Source organism: Trachemys scripta, chromosome 3, assembly GCF_013100865.1.
Source record: "Trachemys scripta elegans isolate TJP31775 chromosome 3, CAS_Tse_1.0, whole genome shotgun sequence".
Classification (NCBI taxonomy): domain Eukaryota; kingdom Metazoa; phylum Chordata; order Testudines; family Emydidae; genus Trachemys; species Trachemys scripta.
Genome location: NC_048300.1, coordinates 164,205,723 through 164,225,842, shown reverse-complemented (window position 1 = coordinate 164,225,842; position 20,120 = coordinate 164,205,723). Strand labels below are relative to the sequence as shown.

At 43.6% G+C, this 20,120-nt stretch overlaps 1 long non-coding RNA gene across 1 annotated transcript in view; it reads right to left on the bottom strand.

The window, feature by feature from the left end:
* Positions 1-18,030: 18,030 nt before the first annotated feature.
* The window catches only part of LOC117875248, a 21,024-nt gene continuing 18,934 nt past the window's right edge, over positions 18,031-20,120 (bottom strand). Inside the window, exon 3 of the long non-coding RNA XR_004645236.1 lies at positions 18,031-19,822. This is a non-coding gene — a long non-coding RNA (uncharacterized LOC117875248). The remainder of the gene's footprint in view (positions 19,823-20,120) is intronic.

Here is a 20,120-nt window from a genome sequence, read left to right as displayed (position 1 = left end):
TGATATTATTTAATATGTCAGATTCCTGATAGTTGGCAAATCTAAGGGAGGCATAGGGCCTGATTCTCCACTTACACCAGTTTATTGCCACTCCTTTGACTTCAGTTGAATTACTGCAGATTGGCACAAGTGTGAGCACCATCAAGCCCCTAGTTCAAATTTACTACTCTGTCTCCAGCTGCTGTTTTTCTTGGGAATAAGTTGGAGGCCAGTTCTTTTGAAGTTAAAACACAGACAGACTGAAAGAGATCTGGGGGCCAAACTCATAGGCAAAATGAGATGGATTCAAAGTTGGTGTACATTTAACTCTTCCCCCTGCTACCTTAATGGGCAGACTATACCAATTTAGACCCTTACGTTTACCTAATTAGGGCCAAATTCTGCTGTCAGTTGCACCAGTATAAATATGGAATAACTCAACTGTCCTCACACACACCTTACCACTGTGCAGTTTGTCTTTTCCCTTGCTCCTTGCATTGAATTTGGCCCACTGTTTGCAAGTGTGTTTCATGTGGTGTAACTTACTGAGAGGCCAGAAGAGAAGAATGCAGCAAGAAATGCAGTTAACTGGATAGGGTAAGAATATGTAAGGTTCAGTGTACACCTTCCCCTCCTCCCCCGCAGTTTAAATATACACCATTTCCAATCCCCTGAGCATATAAATTCCTAGATTTCCACTCACACATCCTGTGTGGGTTAAAATAAGTCTGTTGGAGCCTAATTAGGTATCAGGCACTATAGTGCTGACATCAAGCCTCATCCTAGGAGATGTATGCATGCAAATTACATTGAGTTTAGTGAAAATTGTGTTCACGCATCTCCCTGGATGATTAGGCCCATAGGGTAAAATTTCAGCTGTGTCTACAGCAAATTAGTGATGACTGGCTTCAAACATAGTTTGTATCCACAGACAACATGCTTAATTCTCATATGAGAAAAGTAAAAGCACCGAAGCTACCTGTTACAGCACAAAGGCTATATAGATTAGGGTTTCAAAGTCCTCCTTATTTGGGGGTATGTTCTCTGTGGTATCAAGCACAGTATACTTTTTCAGTCCCCCTCAAATGTTTGGCCTCTATGCTTTCACTGCTTGATGTGACCTTGAGTATCTCAAAGGTTTCCTTGTAAATACACCTGTGTGCCTATGTAATACTGACAGACCCTGGTCATTGGTGAGCAGGATCAAACCTGGGACCTCTGAAGCTTAATACATGATCCTCTACTGGATGAGCTAAAAGCCATATGGCCCTTAGTGAAGGCTGTAGAGCAGGGATCGGCAACCTTTGGCACGCGGTCCGCCAGGGTAAGCACCCTGATGGGCCGGGCCAGTTTACCTGCCACGTCTGCAAGGTCGGCCGATCACGGCTCCCACTGGCTGCGGTTCGCCGCTCCAGGCCAACGGGGGTAGTGGGAAGCGGCGGCCTCCACATCCCTCAGCCTGCGCTGCTTCCCGCTGCCCCCATTGGCCTGGAACAGCAAACCGCGGCCAGTGGAAGCCGCGATCAGCCAGACTTGCAGATGCAGCAGTTAAACAAACCATGCCAAAGGTTGCTGATCCCTGCTGTAGAGCAGACTCATTAATCTCTAAGTGGTCTTAGTGCCACTGATGGGACAGAGCACCACACCCAGGAGGTGTGTGGGTTACACCTATAGTGTGTGCTTCTTTGTAGTTGCTTCAAGAGAGAGAAACTTTGCTAAGGGCTTGGCTACACTTGCAAGTTACAGCACAATAAAGGAGCCCCACGCGCCCTAGCTCACTCCCCGTCCACACTGGCAAGGCACATAGAGCGCTCTGTCTCCATAGCTACAGCACTGCTGGTACTCCACCTCGGCGAGAGGAATAACGTTTGCTGCGCTTTGGCTACAACACACAGGCATCAGTATGAATGAGATGTTGGGTTACTGCACTCTGATCGGCTTGCAGAAATGTCCCATAATCCCCTTAAGTCAAATGACCACTCTTGTCATTGTTTTGAACTCCTGTAGGAATGTGGAAATGCCCTTTCAAAGCTCCGTTTTTGACAGCCGGCATGCAAGCCATTAGTGTGTGTGTGTGAGATAGAGAGGTGGGAGGGAGGAGGGGTCTGCTGCTGTCTGAACTTACAAGACAGCATGCTGACATGCTCTCAGCCCCCCAAAACCCACTCTCTCTCCTCCCACATACAACACACTCCCTGTCACACTCCACCCCCCCCCCCTGCCCCATTTGAAAAGCACATTTCAGTCACTTGCATGCTAGGATAGATGCCCATAATGTACCGCTCCCAGTGCCGCTGCAAGTGCTGCCAATGTGGCCACACCAGTGCGCAAGCAGCTGTCAGTGTGGACAGACTGCAGCGCTTTCCCTACTGTGTTCTCCGAAGGTGGGTTTAACTCACAGCGCTCTACATCTGCAAGTGTAGCCATGCCCTTAGAACCCAAATAAGAGGATGTTGATCAGCTTCTTGGCTACAAGTGAAGTAAATTATTACTTATTTCTGACTACTCTGGGCACATGTCAAGCATATAAGAAGACACAATCCTTTCCCCAAGGAGTTTATAATCTAAGGAGAGACAAACAAAAAGCCTAGTGGGTGGGGAGAAAGGGAGCAACACATTATTATTCTTGATTATTTATTTTGTATTGTGACAAGGTCTACAAGGACCCCATTGTGGTAGGCGCTCTATAAGCACAGAAGTAAAAGGTGGTCCCAACGAGTTTACAGTCTAGTTAATCTGTTGTGTTTACAAATGCATATTATAAATAGGACATGACAATTATATCCATATTAGTCTGTAAGCATGACACTGTCAGCTTGCAGGTTTCTTATAGGAATCATCAAACTGGAAGGGACCTCGAGAGGTGTTTGTCTAACCTGCTCTTAAAAGTCTCCAATGATGGAGATTCCACAACCTCCCTAGGCAATTTATTTCAGTGCTTAACTACGCTGACAGGAAGTTTTTCTAACGTTTAATCATGATAGACTAAAAGGTTTGTACAATCTAGCACATTGTGGATGGCTACCAGAAACAGTTATTAATATTCTTAGCTTTTCAGAGGAGGATGAAGTAGGTGTGGCTCAGAAGTGACACCTGCTTGCCAGTTAGGAGTGGAATTAGAACCTATGGAAGATGCTGAGTTTTAAGTTCATCAAGGTGGTTGTGGTGACAAACAGGCCATGGAAAGGAGGGGGGAAATATATATGTATAATGTTCTTACATCCACCTTCTCCCTATGCAAAAGTTTGCCCTTAGAGTGTGCTAACAGTGACAATTCTGAATGTAGTACCCTAATGAGCTGGCATACCCAGAAATATTTTTAAGATGACGTTTGTCTTTTCCTTTGCAGGTTAGATTATATTTCTGTTTCTGCACAATTCTTCGAGTAGGTCACTGGGAAGGTGAAAGGACTCTGCTGACTCAATAACATCCTTCAATTACCATAAGAATCCAGAGACTTTCCTTTTCTGCCAGGGACTTCCTCTTTCCCTTGCCTGTTGATACTTTTTTTGTTTTGCAGAAAAGAAAGAAAAGGAATATATGCTAACCTACAAACAACAGCAAAACTTTCTAGATGAGATGAAGAAGAGAACTGGTGTATCTTGTCCTCCAGCAGAAGGGTATGCTAAATAAAAACAGGGGCTGTTTACTGTGCTTGCTAGAAAAAAGCATTAAAGGAAATAAAATTGATCATAGTGCAGACTCAGGGCAGTGTCAACTAATGTCTTTTTTGATGATGCTGTTTAGTGAACCGATGCTTTTATTCATTAAAAAATGTGGTCACTGAGGGCTTTGCAGCGAGGGGCAAGATAACCACAGGTTGGCTGCAGCGACTATGCAGGAAGCTACTGGGGAGGGAAGGAAGGAAGGAAGAACACATGCTCTCATACTATTAGATTCTTTCCCACACACTTTAGAAAGCATTATCTCACTGTTCAAGAGTTTAGTCCGTAGCAGCAGATTATCTATCTGCTCCGGATTTGATTCCCTTTAGCTTTGCAGCCATTTGCACATTTGAAAAGTAAGTGCAAAATGTGCAAGTGGAAAATTCTGTTCTGGTAATGTTTTACACCCAATCTGTACAGGTCACAGGTCAATGACTATTCCAGGTACAGGGGTGGATCAGATATCCCACCCAACCCTCTCTCCCTGATAGAGGAAGAAGGGGAATTGTTTGCTTAGAATTAGAGACACTGAATCTCACATTCAAAACCTCCTGAACTTCGGGAGGAGCGGATATGACAATGAATTTCACAGCTGCCTCCTATCTTTGTCAAAACAAAAGTCCAAACAAATCTGAATATTGTTTATGTGAGGTAGTGAAGGAATGGAGAAGGGTGACAGAGAGAGATCCACATTTTTCAGCTTGAGGACAGCTATAGTTACAATGGATGTTTTATCATACAGGCCCATTGAAGTCAGTGGAACTATGCCAATTTACACCAGCTGAGGCTCAGGAGTTTTTGTCTTGTGTTTATTGTCTAAATAATGGTGGCAATTATGCTAGGTCAATAAACAGTACATGAAATACACATTATAGGTGAGACCCCTATAAAATATCATTTAAAATTCTGAAAACCCTGCAGAGTCATTTCACCAGGAGACACCATGGAAGTGGAGTGGTGCTTTATACAAATCCAGACAATCTAATCTAAAAGAAGAATTTCACATCTTCCTGTGAATTGGTCATGCAGTTCTCAGAGGCTCTTGTCTATTTTTAAATTAAACTGTGAAGTCTGAGTCAGCATTTAACTTCGATATCTATTGCTCATCTTAATAATCCATTCTAGAGGTACTGTGCTTGAATTCCCGCCTCACTTCCTTGTCTCCTTCCAAAGCAGTTAAAGTTGTCAGGGTTGTCCTGGCTCTTCACGTCAAGGTGCCACTGGGAAAAGACCTCAATTTAAGTACGCCCTACCTGAGGAGATTTGCTTGAGTTCATCTGTTGCTGCCTTCACAGCTCTTTCTATTCAGCTCAGTACATCTTTGATTAGTTATGCCCACACTTTGTTGTTTTTCTTTGAAAACTTGCCCCAGACTCTCAGGCCTTAGTGCTAGTTTACTTTGCATAGAGACGTATACAGAGATCCAGACACACAGAGACCACAGAGCACTTATTTCACACGTCTTGGCTGACATCAATCATAGAATCATAGATGATTAGGGTTGGAAGAGACCTCAGGAGGTCAGCTAGTCCAACCCTCTGCTCAAAGCAGGACTAACACCAACTAAATCATCCCAGCCAGGGCTTTGTCAAGCTGGGCCTTAAAAACCTCTGAGGTTGGAGATTCCACTACCTCCCTAAGTAACCCATTCCAGTGCTTCACCACCCTCCTAGTGAAATAGTGTTTCCTAATATCCAACCTAGACCTCCCTCACAGCAACTTGAGACCATTGCTCCTTGTTCTGTCATCTGCCACCACTGAGAACAGCCGAGCTCCATCCTCTTTGGAACCCCCCTTCAGGTAGTTGAAGTGGGCTTGTTTAGTCCGCATAAGAGAAGAGTGAAGAACCCCCCTCACTCTTCTCTTATGCAGACTAAACAAGCCCAGTTCCCTCAGCCTCTCCGCATACGTCATGTGCCCCAGCCCCGTAATCATTTTCGCTGACCTCCGCTGGACTCTCTCCAATTTGTCCACATCCTTTCTGTAGTGGGGGGACCAAAGCTGGACACAATACTCCAGGTGTGGCCTCACCAGTGTCGAATAGGGGGAAATAATCACTTCCCTCGATCTGCTGGCAATGCTCCTACTAATATAGCTCAATATGCCGTTGGCCTTCTTGGCAACAAGGGCACACTGCTGATTCATATCCAGCTTCTCGTCCACTGTAATCCCCAGGTCCTTTTCTGCAGAACTGCTGCTTAGTCAGTCAGTCCCCAGCCTGTAGAGGTGCATGGGATTCTTTCTTCCTAAGTGCAGGACCCTGCACTTGTCTTTGTTGAACCTCATTAGATTTCTTTTGGCCCAATCCTCCAATTTGTCTAGGTCACTCTGGACCCTATCCCTACCCTCCAGTGTATCTACCTCTCCCCCCAGCTTAGTGTCATCTGCAAACTTGCTGGGGGTGCAATTAATTCCATCATCCAGATAATGAATAAAGATGTTGAACAAAACCGGCCCCAGGACCGACCCCTGGGGCATTCCACTTGATACCGCTGCCAACTAGACATCGAGCCATTGATCATTACCTGTTGAGCCCAACAATCTAGCCAGCTTTCTCTCCACCTTATACTTTTTTAACTTGCTGGCAAGAATACTGTGGGAGACCATATCAAAAGCTTTGCTAAAGTCAAGATATATCACATCCACTGCTTTCTCCATATCCATAGAGCCACTTATTTCATCATAGAAGGCAATCAGGTTTGTCAGGCATGACTTGCCCTTGGTAAATCCATGTTGACTGTTCCTGATCACCTTCCTCTCCTCCAGGGATCTGTTACATTGGTAAGAGTCTATGCCATGTCAACAGCAACTTTCCTTATCATGGATTTGAAAGAAAACATATAAGGCCATATTATTCCCTTTATTGGCATTACCCATCTTGGAGAATGGCAAATCTGTGAGGTTCTCCTGGCATCATTTGTCCCTCAGACCTGCGATCTGAAGAGGCAGAGGGTTCTCTGTGCCTCCATACTGACTCCCAGCTTCCGCTCGTTCCCCTCCAACTTCTTGACAATGCAACTTCTGTGGAGAGGGAACCAGGTAATGCTAAGACACACATAAAACCTGGAAATAACCCAGGGGTTTCTGGGAATATACTTTATGTCCATGACTTTGTTTCCTCTAGCCATTCAGCCTGTACTCACAGAGGGCTTAGAAGGGCTTGGCGGAAAAGCAGAAGAATGAAGCTGAGTTGGCACTCTCTCTTTCCTTGGGCTGGGTTATGCTGCATACACTGGAGAAGAAGAGATGGCATATCATTTTTAGTATGAATGTTCATTTTCTGTTAAATACCTACCTTTTACAGTCCTTTTGCAACACCTGGTGTCCGACACAGCTGTAGAGGTACCTATACTTCCATATAACTCACACAGCCAAATGTATTAAACAAACTATATGCCTATGAAGGGTTCTTTAAAGACCACAAATAGGACCTCGGTTATATCCCTTCTAAAAAAACCTCTGAAAGCCTTATAACCTTGATATGTGTTTTTTGGAACCATCCTGTAAAAGTTACTGGAGTTAAAAACCTGATATATAACTCTACAGGATGGTTTAAAAAATAAGCCAGCAGCCAGCCAACCCGCTATTCTTTATTACATTCAATGGGCCAGATTCCCAGCTGGTAAATCAGAATAGCTCCACTGAAGTCGGTGGATTGAGCCCTAAAAATTGTTTACAATGTTTCCCACACAAAGCTGTTGAAAAAACACAGAACCATATTGGATGGGATCTGAGTTACTTCAGAGAATTCTTTCCTAGGTGTCTGGCTGGTGAGTCTTGCCCACTGCTCAGGGTTTAGCTGATCGCCATATTTGGGGTCGGGAAGGAATTTTCCTCCAGGGCAGATTGGCAGAGCCCCTGGGAGTTTTCGCCTTCCTCTGCAGTGTGTGGCACAGGTCACTTGCTGGAGGATTCTCTGCACCTTAAAGTCTTTAAACCACAATTTGAGGACTTCAATGGCTCAGACACAGGTTAGGGATTTGTTATAGGAGTGGGTGGGTGAGATTCTGTAGCCTGCGTTGTGCAGGAGGTCAGACTAGATGATCATAATGGTCCCTTCTGACCTTAAAGTCTATGAGTCTATGAGTCTGTAGGATGTCTCAGAAAGATAATCTGAGAGCTGTTGTCTCTAGCAGCCCTTCTCGCCATGGTGGGGCACTGGTTCAATACTGAACCCAGAAGAAAGATGGGCATCTCATGAATCCCCATCACTGCTGTCTCATTGAAAGACTGACCCAGCTAAGCTGTTGATACCTGATGCAATGTCAGTGCAAAATGGGATGGGTGCTTGGCTCAAGGTTGATATAAATTCATGCGATTACAACTTTTAAGGGATGGGTTTCCCTCTCCTAAATTTAAATCTTATTTCTTAAGGTGTCACCAATATAATAATGTTAATTCTTGCAATTAGCTTTTATTTAAGTCCATTAAAGGTAGTTTTGATGCCAAGGGCCAGATTTTCAGCTGTGTAAATTGAAAATTTATACCAGCTGAAGAGCTGCCCCCCTCCCCGCAACTTTAAATGTTCATTATCAACAGCTGCTTCCATGTGGAACAGGAGCTGACATTGTAAAGACAGCCAAAATTTACTACTTAATTTTCTACCCACCCGTTCACCCAGAACCCTTCTTTCTGTGTAATTCACAACCACAAGTTGTCTGAAACAAATATAGTATAAAGTGTGTGTGGGGGGGGGGAGAGTAGAAAAAAAATCACATTGATTTCTTTTATTATGCCCCATTTTTCAGTTTTTCTCCTGAGTCAGATGGGTTATGCAAAAACTGGAGCAACAAATATCCATGCTAAGGCATATTCTTTCAGAAGTTATGCAGCAAACAAGCTATTTTCCTGTTGGGATAGAATATAAGCGATATAGAAAAGAACCTATTGATCCAGGGATGTGATTGTAAACAGTGTTTACCATAGACTCATTAAGCTTTCCATTGACCTAATTCTATTCTCACATATGTAACAATACAAAATCAGGTAACTGAGGACAGCATTTGGTGCAGTATCTTCAGTTTTGAATTTGTAAATAGAAAAGGCCTCTGGTCCTGATTGTGGTTTTCCTAGTGTATTTTATTGAGGGAACAGAGACCTTATTATTTCCCTCTCACCCTCTCTGCTATATATTTGTCTTCCTCGTTGGCTCCTTTTTGATCTAGGAAAACTGAAGGAGTTCTCCTTATCAGGTGTAAAGTACAAAGGTTGGTCTACAGAGCAGTGATTTATGTCAACATTGACACATATCAAACAGAAGTGAAACTGTAAGGGGTCCCTGTTCCTCTGGGATTCTTGCTGCCATTTGAAAAGGACACTATGTATTTTTAAATAAAATAATATATTCCCTACTTTACATGGATGATACACCTCTACCCCAATATAACGCGACCCGATATAACACGAATTCGGATATAACGCGGTAAAGCAGCGCTCCAGGGGGTGGGGCTGCGCACTCCGGCGGATCAAAGTAAGTTCGATATAAGGCGGTTTCACCTATAATGCGGTAAGATTTTTTGGCTCCCAAGGACAGCGTTATATCGGGGTAGAGGTGTAGTTGTGAGGCAAACCTGTAGCCAGACCAGGGCTACTCAATCAGGTGTCATGACTCCCCCCTCCAACAGAGCCTGCAGTGCCTCAGCCCTCAGGCATGCTGCGGCAGCCTATCCCTGTGCAGGGCTCAGATGACCTCCTGGCACAGGCAAGTTAGTCTGTGTAACAGCACTGCGTGGCCAGGACCCTCCTGCTGCCTTGCTCTGTAACAGACTCCCTAGGCCAGTGGTCTCAACCAGGGGTACATCAAGTTATCTAGATTTGTGTCTAGTTTTACAAGCTACATAAAAAGCACTAGGGAAATCAGTACAAACTAAAATGTCATACAGATAATGACTTGTTTATACTGCTCTATATACTATACACTGAAATGTAAGTACAATATTTATATTCCATTTGATTTATTTTATAATTATATGGTAAAATGAGAAAGTAAGCCATTTTTCATTAATAATGTGCTGTGACACTTGTATTTGGATGTCTGATTTGTAAGCAAGTAGTTTTTAAGTGATGTTTAACGTGGGGATATGCAAGACAAATTAGACTCCTGAAAGGGTACAGTAGTCTGGAAAGGTTGAGAGCCACTGCCCTACGTTTCCAACCTGCCTTTGATCTGGTTCCCATTCTTGCTCCAGCCTTGCTTGAGCCTTGTTACAGCCCACTTCAGCCTTTTCCATCCCCTACTCTGACCTTGCTCCAGCCCTGCATCTGCTCCTACCCTCAGACTAACTTCAACCTGGCTTTGACCTATGACCTGCAACTGGACTTTGACTATGATACTAATTTGACTTGCCTACAGACTCTCACTTCAGTTCTGACTCACAGCTGTCCCTGGACTCCGGTTTCAGCATTGCATTGGCCCAGTCCTGATTCTATGTCTAGCTTCGACCACTGCTCAAACCACCAGGCCTGACAGCCTGAACCAGAGCCTGACAATAGTACTCAATTATTCAAGAGCTATCTTCTGTGTTGCCTATCTAGATTTGGGATAACTAATCTTTCTCTTCCTTCTTTATCCTATTCAGGGCCTTTTTAATGGGTGTAGTACCAGTGACTATGGTACTCATGAATGTTATGCTTCCTAAAGTGCCTCCAAAAATCTCAGGATTCTCAAGATCTTGAGAAATCACATACAAGCTTGATTCTCCAGCCCCAAATCTGAGGTTAGGCCGGTGTGATACCCAGTAATTTTCTATAGACTCTTTGAATTTCCCCTCACTTTCAAATTGTCCACATCAACTCTTATTATTTATAAAGCACAAGCTAAACCAGAATTTTTTAAGAAGAAATATATTACTAATGTTCAATATTGCAAAAAGCACACTAACAAAGGAAGCTCCTCTCACTCTTTAGTGGATTCATGCTGCAAAATGTGATGTGTCAAAAAATTCTACTGTTCCACCCACACACGCTCCCAATCTCCCAGGAAACAAAAGCTGCATCTATGCTTGGATTTTTGTTGCTAAAATGTTTCTGTATTACTGCCAGTGGTTCACCTACACCAGTTGTGGCAACACTGGTGGCTAGATAGGGCTGCAGGCCACTGCTCGCATTTTAAGCACTGTGTTCTCTAACCATGCTCAGAAAAGATCCACAAGGCAACTGTGCAGAATATAGGTTGCTTTTGGTCCCTTCTCTACACTAGCTTTGATGGAGCAGGATGGACAGTAGCAAAAATTTCCGGGTACAGAGAAAACCAACAGTACCCAGGGTCTTCTGGCAGATGGTCCCATCACTGTTAAGAGAACTAGACCTCCTGTCCCTCATTCTCTGTTTTTTCAAAATGCGAATGAATTATTAAAGCAAACAACAACATGGGTATTGCCATACTGATACCCTGTGGGCTGTAAAACTCAATCAGCCAAGCAAGCAATAACAAAGCACTTTTTATGAAAAGGCAGCAGAGATGTGCATAAACCTATCAGCCTATAAACCAAAAAAATTAAGTGATGCTGTCAGTGCAGAAGTGGATTTGAGTGCTATAAGTGAATAACCAAATCTCCTGTTGCAGTAGTGGAAACATTAATAGAACCTAACATCCAAGGGAAGACAACTGTGCTTAGAGGGGACTGTTCCCATTCACAATGTTCAGTTTCCTTCTTCAATGTTGCTATCTGCTACATCGACTGACTAATTCTTACAAAGTAAATAAAGCAGAGAAATGAAATGACTTGGCAGACTAGATAAACGCCTTAGGGTCATTGTGTGTTGTACTTCAAAGCTGCATTCAGAAGTGATGTCTGAAAACTGAAACAGCTTGGAGGTCATGTGTTGGTTAGCTATCCCTGGCACTGTTCCCTTAAAATGTTTTGTTACATCAAAACAAGGCAAAACATTTTTCTTCTGTGGTTTCAGATCCGGAAACAACAATAACTGAAATGCATTAAATACAAATCCCTTGGAAATGTTTTTTCTAAAGTTTTGAAGGATTTTTTTTAACGTTTTCTTTTATCATCGATGTTTGGCTGAAGCGGACTCAAATAGCTCTAGGCAGAGCCAGACAGTATTAGGCCCTGTCTACACTTAATAAGTTTTGCCAGCATAGCTATGTCAGTTAGGAGTGTGAAAAGACTCACTCCCTTAACCAACAGAGCTATGCCCACGAAAGTCCTGGTGTGGATACAATTATTCTGGCCAAAGAGTCCTTTTGCCAACATAGCTTATTTTGTTCAAGAAACTGGGATTCTGGTAAAAGAACTCTTGTTGGTGTAAGCTAAATCTCCACTAGAAGGGTTTGCTGGTATAATTACACCAGTATAGCATTGCTAGAAAACCATTTCCAGCATAGTCAAGGCCTTAGTCTCTTTTCCAAAGCCACTAAAGTCAACAGAAAGACTCCCACTAACTGCAACAGGCAGGCCTTGGATCAGGACCTTAAAGAGGTCATTTGATGGGGAATTACAAAGGTCCTGATCCTGCATTCCTTATGCACCAAAGCGTCCCTTGAAGAGAACAGGAGTTTGGAGTGTTTAGGGATTGTAAGCTTGGCCCCAGGGTGTTGAGTTAAGATAAACTCCTACAGGACCAGTTAAGATGGGTCATTGGAGCTTGCTCCCAGTCATACCTGCCCAATACCTGTGTGTGAGCAGCCCAACGTTCAGACTAGGTGCTGAAGCTTAATTTAGTGCTAGTGAAAGGTATCAGAGTGACAGCCCTGAATGGTGCTGTCTTTTATTTGTCCTTAAAATAGGTATAATACAATCAGCATCAGCATGGGCTGCACCTCACTATGCCACCAAGCTGCTTTACCTTTGATCTTCTAGATGGCCCTCCTCAAGGAGTGAGAGGGTAGTTCATTTTCCAGGTCCATTCAGCCTGTGGCCATTCCAAGAATGGTGCTAATGGATTCAGATTGTGGAGGTGGCTGGTTGTGCTACATTTGTTTGGCCTTTCTCTAACTGAATACGTAGAGCCTGAGTCTCTCTCGGGGTATGTCTTCACTGCACAGTTAATCCAGGCTCCTACCTAGGTTTTAGCCCAACCTCCCTCCCCCACCATCCACACAGAAAAACCTCTGAAACAGGTTTGGAGTTGCTTTAAGCCTAGGCTAGCTTACCCGGCCGTGGGTATAGGTTAGCACCCAGATTCCAGTTTATCTCAGACTGGAACCTGCCCACTTTGCACTGAGGGTGCAGACAAAATCACTTGAGTGTTGACAGTCTGCCAATGCCTTTCTCACAATCCCCCCAAAGGACAGCCACATTCTCCTACAACTGATGCAACTAACTGGGAAAGAAATCTAGAACAACTCAGCACAAACCAGCATGGGCTATGCCCCCAGACACACATAGGCAAGTGCAGAAACAGTGAGGACACAGTAACAGGGGTAGGGCTTTGCTGTGGGGATGCTCAGATCCAAGTGCCAATCATCTGGGTAACTTGTGCAGTGAAGACACACCCTCACTTAATAAGTGTAAGCCCAGAGTAACTCCCATGAAGTCTGGGGTCAAATCAGAGTAAAAGTAGAGCAAGAGAAATAAAGCTCAGGCCCATATTTAACTTTGTTATACCAAATTTGCACCGTTGTTTTCCCATAGACTACAGAGGAGCTACACAGGTTTTAGGATGGATTAACAGGGTGGGGAATCAGGCCCCTAGTTAGTTACTTAACAAATACATTTATTAGCTCCCTTCATTATTGTACTGTTTGCTTGTCCTATTCTCATGCCCCCTCTTCCACTGTATCTTTCTCAGATGCATTTCTCTTGCTATGGTAGTGTTGCAGTAAATGATATCATTAATCTCTCAGCAGAGATTCTGTACACCAAATGTTTTCTCCTTGCTGACAACTTGCTTGTGAGAGATTTTGTGCAGCAGACCTTGAAAAAAGAGGAAAACAGAAGCGATAAGTGCTCCTTTTCCTCCTTTGTGTGTGTGAAAATGTGTGTGGAATTCCATCTATTCAGCTTGACAAAAGGCTCTTTCTCTTTGGTAGTCCTTGAAGCTGAATTTCCTCACTGTGCTCAATGTTTTTCTCTCTGGATGCCATTCAACGAACAAATTGGGATAACTAAGTGTCCTCTGCTATGACCTCAGAGCAGTCATTGCAGCTTACATAAAGTACATTAACTCTTCAAACCCATATTTGATTCATCGGTGATTATTATTCCTTTAACCACATTTAGGCTCCTTCCACCCAGGTCGAATAGCTCTAACCATTGGGAACATCTTTACAGTTATTATTTATACAGCGCCATATATGTACATTATCTTTTTTATAAATAGATAAAAATATTTATTGACTGATGTACACTCTGATCCTATAAACACACCTGCTTAACTTTATGTCCATAAATAGTCCCATTGGGTGAAATCTTGGTCTAAGGGAAGTCAATAGCAAAATTCTCTGTGCTCCAACAGGGCCAGGATTTCACCAGATGAGTTCAGTGGGATTACTTTCATGTGTAAAGCTAAGTATGGGTATAAGTGTTTGCAGGCTTGGCACCATATTGGCTAACAGTTATTACCTTAGGCTCAGATAGAAAGAAATATCACCGGGAGTCTAGCTAGTTCAAATGACTGGTAATATTTTAAAGACTCTTCTCTTCTGGAGTACTCATTTGGTTCATTGACAGATTAGGAGTGAGTGAATCAGCTTTGTGTCTTTCGCTTGTTTCCTTAGCCCACATCAATCCCCTATCACCTGCACTTACTAATAGGTTGTGGCTCTACAGAAACAAGGCGGAGATGATATTTTGTAGGATGGATGGAAAAAGTGGAAGAACTAGGGAATGCCCTGAATGAGTGAATATGATCAACCTTCGTAACACAGATTTCTAACATAAGGGTCTTGTTACATTCAAACCTACTATTGGATTTGCAGGTAGTTGCAGCTCTAGCAACTTTTTACCATCTATGCCTAATGAGACTGGTGTGACCATTTTTGTAGATACACAGAGCATGCTTTTTCCACATCAAGATCAAACTACTGTATTCATTATTCACAAGGCTTCATCTTGAGACCACCTGGGAGCTGAAGCTGATGCAGAATGCAGCTGCCTGCTTGTTCAGTAGAATTTCACCCTGAGACCATGTAGCACTAGTGCTCTGTGATCTGCATGGGCTGCGTGTGGGCTTCCAAGTGGAGTTCCAGGTATCTGCTGTTGATGTTACAGCAGTTGTGATCAGCAGTCATACTGAGGATGTTGTCGTCCCCTCCTCCCCCTGGTTTAAATAGGAGGGAGCTGCCAGCAGAGCATTTCCATGAAGATTCCTCAGGTTTGGAGTTTTCTTTCCCTGCTGGTCCACCGCAACAGAAGAATTGTTTATCTCCAAAATGTGCTATAAAGTCCATCTTCCCAACCACTCCCCAAAGACTTGGGAAGGCAGATAAAGTGAGCACTTTAAACTATATAGGAAATAAATGAACTTATTTTGGAGAAATAATATCTAGAGTAAACCCTCTTATTTTTTATACCACACAGTCATTTTCACATTTGTTTCTTCACAGCAATCAAGATATTGATCATGTTAAGTTTGCCTGCTTAACCATTTATTTGCGTCTCATTCCTATGCATGTAATAATAAGCACAACAGCTTTCCATTATTTGCTTTCCAGGATTTATCTTCTGCTTTATCCACATGGTGGATGTGAATGTCTCTTCTCGCTATGCCATGGCTGGCAGGATACATGTCCTTCATGAGAGCAGGAAGGAATTTGCTCTTCAGAACAGTATTCTCACCTCTAATGCACTTCATGAGGTCTTGATTTTTCTCTTCACCTCGTCTTCCTGGACTGGAATAATGAATGGGTTGGGTAAAAAGTAAGTAACCTGAAATAAACTCTGAAAACTATAGGGATAACCCACACAGGGCAAGAAGGAGAGAAAATTAATGAAGGATCCTGAGTCACAAATCCAATAATGTTCTGAAGGGAAGAGATAGAGGAGAGGTTTGAGGACATTGCTGCAGCACTAGGAGGCACAGATGGCTAACATATCCAACTCTGAAAGGTGATGGATGGTCTGCGCCAGGTCTTTTTAAGCAGACCCAGGAGTAGGGTTGCCAACCATAAAGTCCCTTGCCCCAAATTAATTTTGCTGGGCTGCCAACATATTCCCAATGCACAGGAAATTATTCCAGTTTCTCCCACCTTAAAACTAACACAATTATATCAGTCAAATGTACCTTCCAGGAATGACAATGACATGGCAAACTTTGTTGGCTTGGATGAATTAGACCAGTTCTGCCCCTCTTTCCTCTACAGAAAGTAGGTAGCTCTCCTTGGATCAGCTTAGTGCAGCTGGGGAGCCTTCAGACCTGGCTGCTGCAAGTTCCTTGCACTGAGGGGAGGTAAGTGACTGCCAAGGGTGTGCGCTTTTAAAAAACTTCTTTGTGAGGGGAAAAAGGTGTCCTGAGAGAGGTTTAAGTTTTCATGTGTAATGTGTACTAATGAAAGGGCATAGGAACTGTGTAGGGTAAACCTTGGGTCAGGGGTCACCAAGACTTTTCTTGACATGGGCACAAAACTTAGGCCCTGCAATGGGAGGGGAAAGGGGCTTTGTTTTAGAAATCAGAAATTCTAACCCAGACAGCAGGGGCTCTATCCAAAGGCCCTATTTTGCTTTCTGTTTCCCATTGGGAGATTTTGTGCCTGTGTATTGGAGTCCATGGAGAGGACCAACCAGACTGACAACAGAGACCTGACTCCATGGCAAGGCCTTTATAGAGCAGCTGGGATGGGGGAGTAGAGCTGGCTCCATGGAGATGCCCAGGTGGATCAGTAGTAAGGGTGGAGCAGAGCTAACTCTCCAGAAAGGCCTGACTGGACCAGAGCAGAGCTGACACCACTGAGAGGCATGACTGGACAGTGGTAGTGTTATACCAATAGAATAAAAACCAGCAGGATCTTATTAAGAGGGATAAGGCAAAGATGCCACATTTATTGTAAATATACTGATAAAGCAAAAGATAAAAGTAAACAACGTTGTTTGACTACTTATTTCTTATACATACACACATAGAGAGAGAGAGAGAGAGAGATTCATTCACACAATCATTCATTCAAGTTCTGTATAGGTATTATAGTTACCAGCCTAGAAGTTGCTCATGCCAAGTTACTGGCCAGGTATCTTGGTCATGAGGATGGAGCCGAGTCCGTGTCAGGTGCACCTGATGCTCCTGGAGGCTGGCAGCAGAACCAGAGACTCAAAGTCATCAGTCTTTAGAGTCCATTCTTATAGGAATTAGTTCCTATGTTAGTCTATGGGAGCTGTTTCATCCTGCTGTTGCTGACTCAATCAGCAGATGGCACATTCCTGTCCAAAGTGGCACATTCCTGGTGGCTCCACACTGTCCAAAGTTTGTGTTTCTCATCCTTCCAGTGATGGGGTGGGTCCCAGTTTACCCTCTGGGGGTTTCTGGTCATCCACTTGACACATTCTTCGGCCGATGGATACTCCTTTTCTAGGCTGGCACCTCCCTAACCATCCATGTATATCAAGCATTCATCAGCATACATTCCATCCCTTAACCATATTTTAATTTACTGTCTCCACCACCTTCAGAGTCTGTGCTAATTCATTTGAGACTCCCGGCCCTTTAATCACAGAGGGTGGGGGTCTGTCCTAGGAGCCATTGAATGAAGTGAAAGTCACTTAACAGCTTATAGTGTTTGTTTACATTGTATCAATTACTTCAAGAACAAAGTCAGTTAACTTGTTTGTAAGTTTTACATAGTAGTAAAATATCTTTCACAGGATAGATATAATCAATGGTTTCTACAGACAGTAGCTTACAAGTTTTAACAGAAGACCCAAGAGATTTTTGTACTTGGTGAAACTGTTGGATTTTAAAGTGTGGGGGCCAAATTATGAGGGGGTCACTGTCACTTGGGGGAATCACTGTTAGTACCTTCTTTAATATCCCTACAGTAGCAGAGCAGAGCTGACTTTGTGGTGAGGACAGACTGGATTGACCGTGGAAGTAGATTGCAGCTGACCTGACTCCATGGTGAAGTTGGATCAAACCAGCACTGCCAAGAGTGAGCTGATTTCATTGCACCCTTCCCCATCCACTTGGTGAAGTGAGCTGAAATCACAGAATAGGACCAGGTAGCTGCACCTTGGAGTGAGACTGGCTGTGTCCTTTTGCATGACTGGAGTGGCTACCACTGAGACTGAATTGACCTGTGAACAGGTTTTTTAGTGGGTGGGTTTTGTGATGAGACAGGGTTCTGGACTTCCGTCAGCTGGGCACTTACTACTTGAGACTGGGAGGGGTTGACTAACTTCTTGATGTATTTGATTTGGGTTGTTCAATTAATTATATACATATCTCCATACACACACTCTGGTTATTGTATGTTTCTTTTGACTGTTCCCCTTTCTTCCCAAATAAGATTTCTGTGTTTCGTGTTCCTGAAGGACTCCTGAGTAGAGCTGGGAGAATAATTAATTTTCCAGTTTGATCCAAAGTGAATATGAAATTCAGCCAAAATTTTGTAAGCTCATTTCAGGTTGAATAAAATATTTTGATACCTCATGATTTTAAAGGACTAGATTCACAAAGTGGGAGAGAGAGGAGAAGGTGGTGGTGGTGGTGCTACTTCTGCCTTCCTTCTTATATGTTTGAGCTCAGTAATTAGGGCACTCAGCTGGGTTGTAAGAGACCTGGGTTCATGTCCCTGCCCCAATGACTAATTATTGATACACAGTGGAACAGCTTCACCAGGAGAGATTGAGAAAACATCACCCCAGAATATCCCATAGCCTCTTGGCTGTCTCCAGCAATGCGGGAGGCCCAAACTCAAATCCTTTCTCCACATCAGGCAGAACTGAACCCAGGCTCCAACATCCCTAGTGAGTGCCCTAATGACTAAGATAACCATAACAGTGATGTGGCAGCTCTTCCTGCTCTCTGAATGGTGCCTCGGTTTCCCTCCCCCCCCCCCCCAAAAAAAAAATGGTTTTGGCTGAAACCATTTAGTGACTGTGTCAAATGAATAGTAAATTTGCTGAAAATTTTATTTTTTGGTGAACTGAAACTATTAGCCAAAATATGTGCTCAGCTCTACTCCTGAGTGCTTGTGAGTGGGGAGGAGAGGGGGGGGGGGGGAAAGAACTGCTTGTAAAGAATCTTTATTTTATTTCCCAGAGCCACAAATAAGAGTAGGCTTCTGAGTGAGGGCTCAATCCACTGTCTTTATTTTTTGAAAAGGAGCCTTTGACACACTGATCTCAGCCCTTGTTGTTACTATTGGCACCTGGCAGAAGGGTTGCATATTTACAGATCAACTTGTGCTCCCCTTTATGTAAAATTGTTCCTGGGTTGTTTTGGACAGGAATTCTGGTATTTCCAAAACACTGGCGATAGTTAGAGGATGCATGGGAGTTAATGTTCTGAACACCATAAAATACAGAGCCACCTGAAAATAATTGGGCCTTTCAGTCTCTGATGACCAAATACAAGTGCAGCTGAAATTATGCAAAAGGAGAAGTTGGCCATTGACCCTGACGTTTTCAGTTTTGCTGAGGTGGTTTTGTTGAGGCTGTCAATAACAGGAGTTTAATTTTCAGCCATAGGCATAATGGCTAGTCTGTGATCTATACACATCTGTTGTCCTCTCCAAACTCTTACATTTCTGCATGCAAACAGGCATCTGTATTTTCAAACTCAGTAGCAGGATGCATGAATAAACAGTTAGCTGCTCCGTTTATTTATGTGCTGTGGGTACCTAGAGGAACAGTTCTATGTCAGGTGTGAGAAAGTGACCTGAGGAAAGCCAAGCAGTCAGGTGATGAGGGAAAAATCTGCTGGAAAGCCTTCCAGAGGTAAAGGAAATCAGCTGAAAAGGAACTGAATTGAAAATGGAAGAGTGGGTAGATGAAAATGCTGGCAGATGAAGTGTAGGAGGTAGTGAAGAAAAGCTACGCAAATACAGAAAGATGGTGTAATGGGTCTCTCTCCGCCCACAGTTGCTGGATTGCAGAGTGGATCTTGCTTGAAAGAACGGGATATAAAAGATAACACGTCCGGGGGGGGGGGGGGGCTGCCTGGTGACAGCTCAGTGGAGACCAGTCTTGGCTATGTGAGGGCTCTGGCTGCAATAAAGAACTACTGGATTTTAAGCCAATGTAGTCTCGCCTCACTCATTCACATACCCCCGATGCACCAATACTGAATCCCTAAGAAGCCAAATGAAGAAAAAAACAGTCACTCATTTTCTGTGAAACCTACCATCGAAATAGTGGAAGAATAGAAAAGAAAAGGAGGTGATTGTGACGGGTTGGATCACAGAAACCCCCTTGGGAGCTGCCACCCGATGTGCAAAGACTGCCCCTGCTCCTGTTTTCCCTGCCAGCTCAGGACTCCAGCACCCTGTCTTGCTGAGCCAGACACTCCTGTTTGGCTCCACACACAGATCCAGGGTCTGAATCTCCTGTCCCAAAGCTGCAAGTTTACCTGAAAACAGCTCGCAGTAGC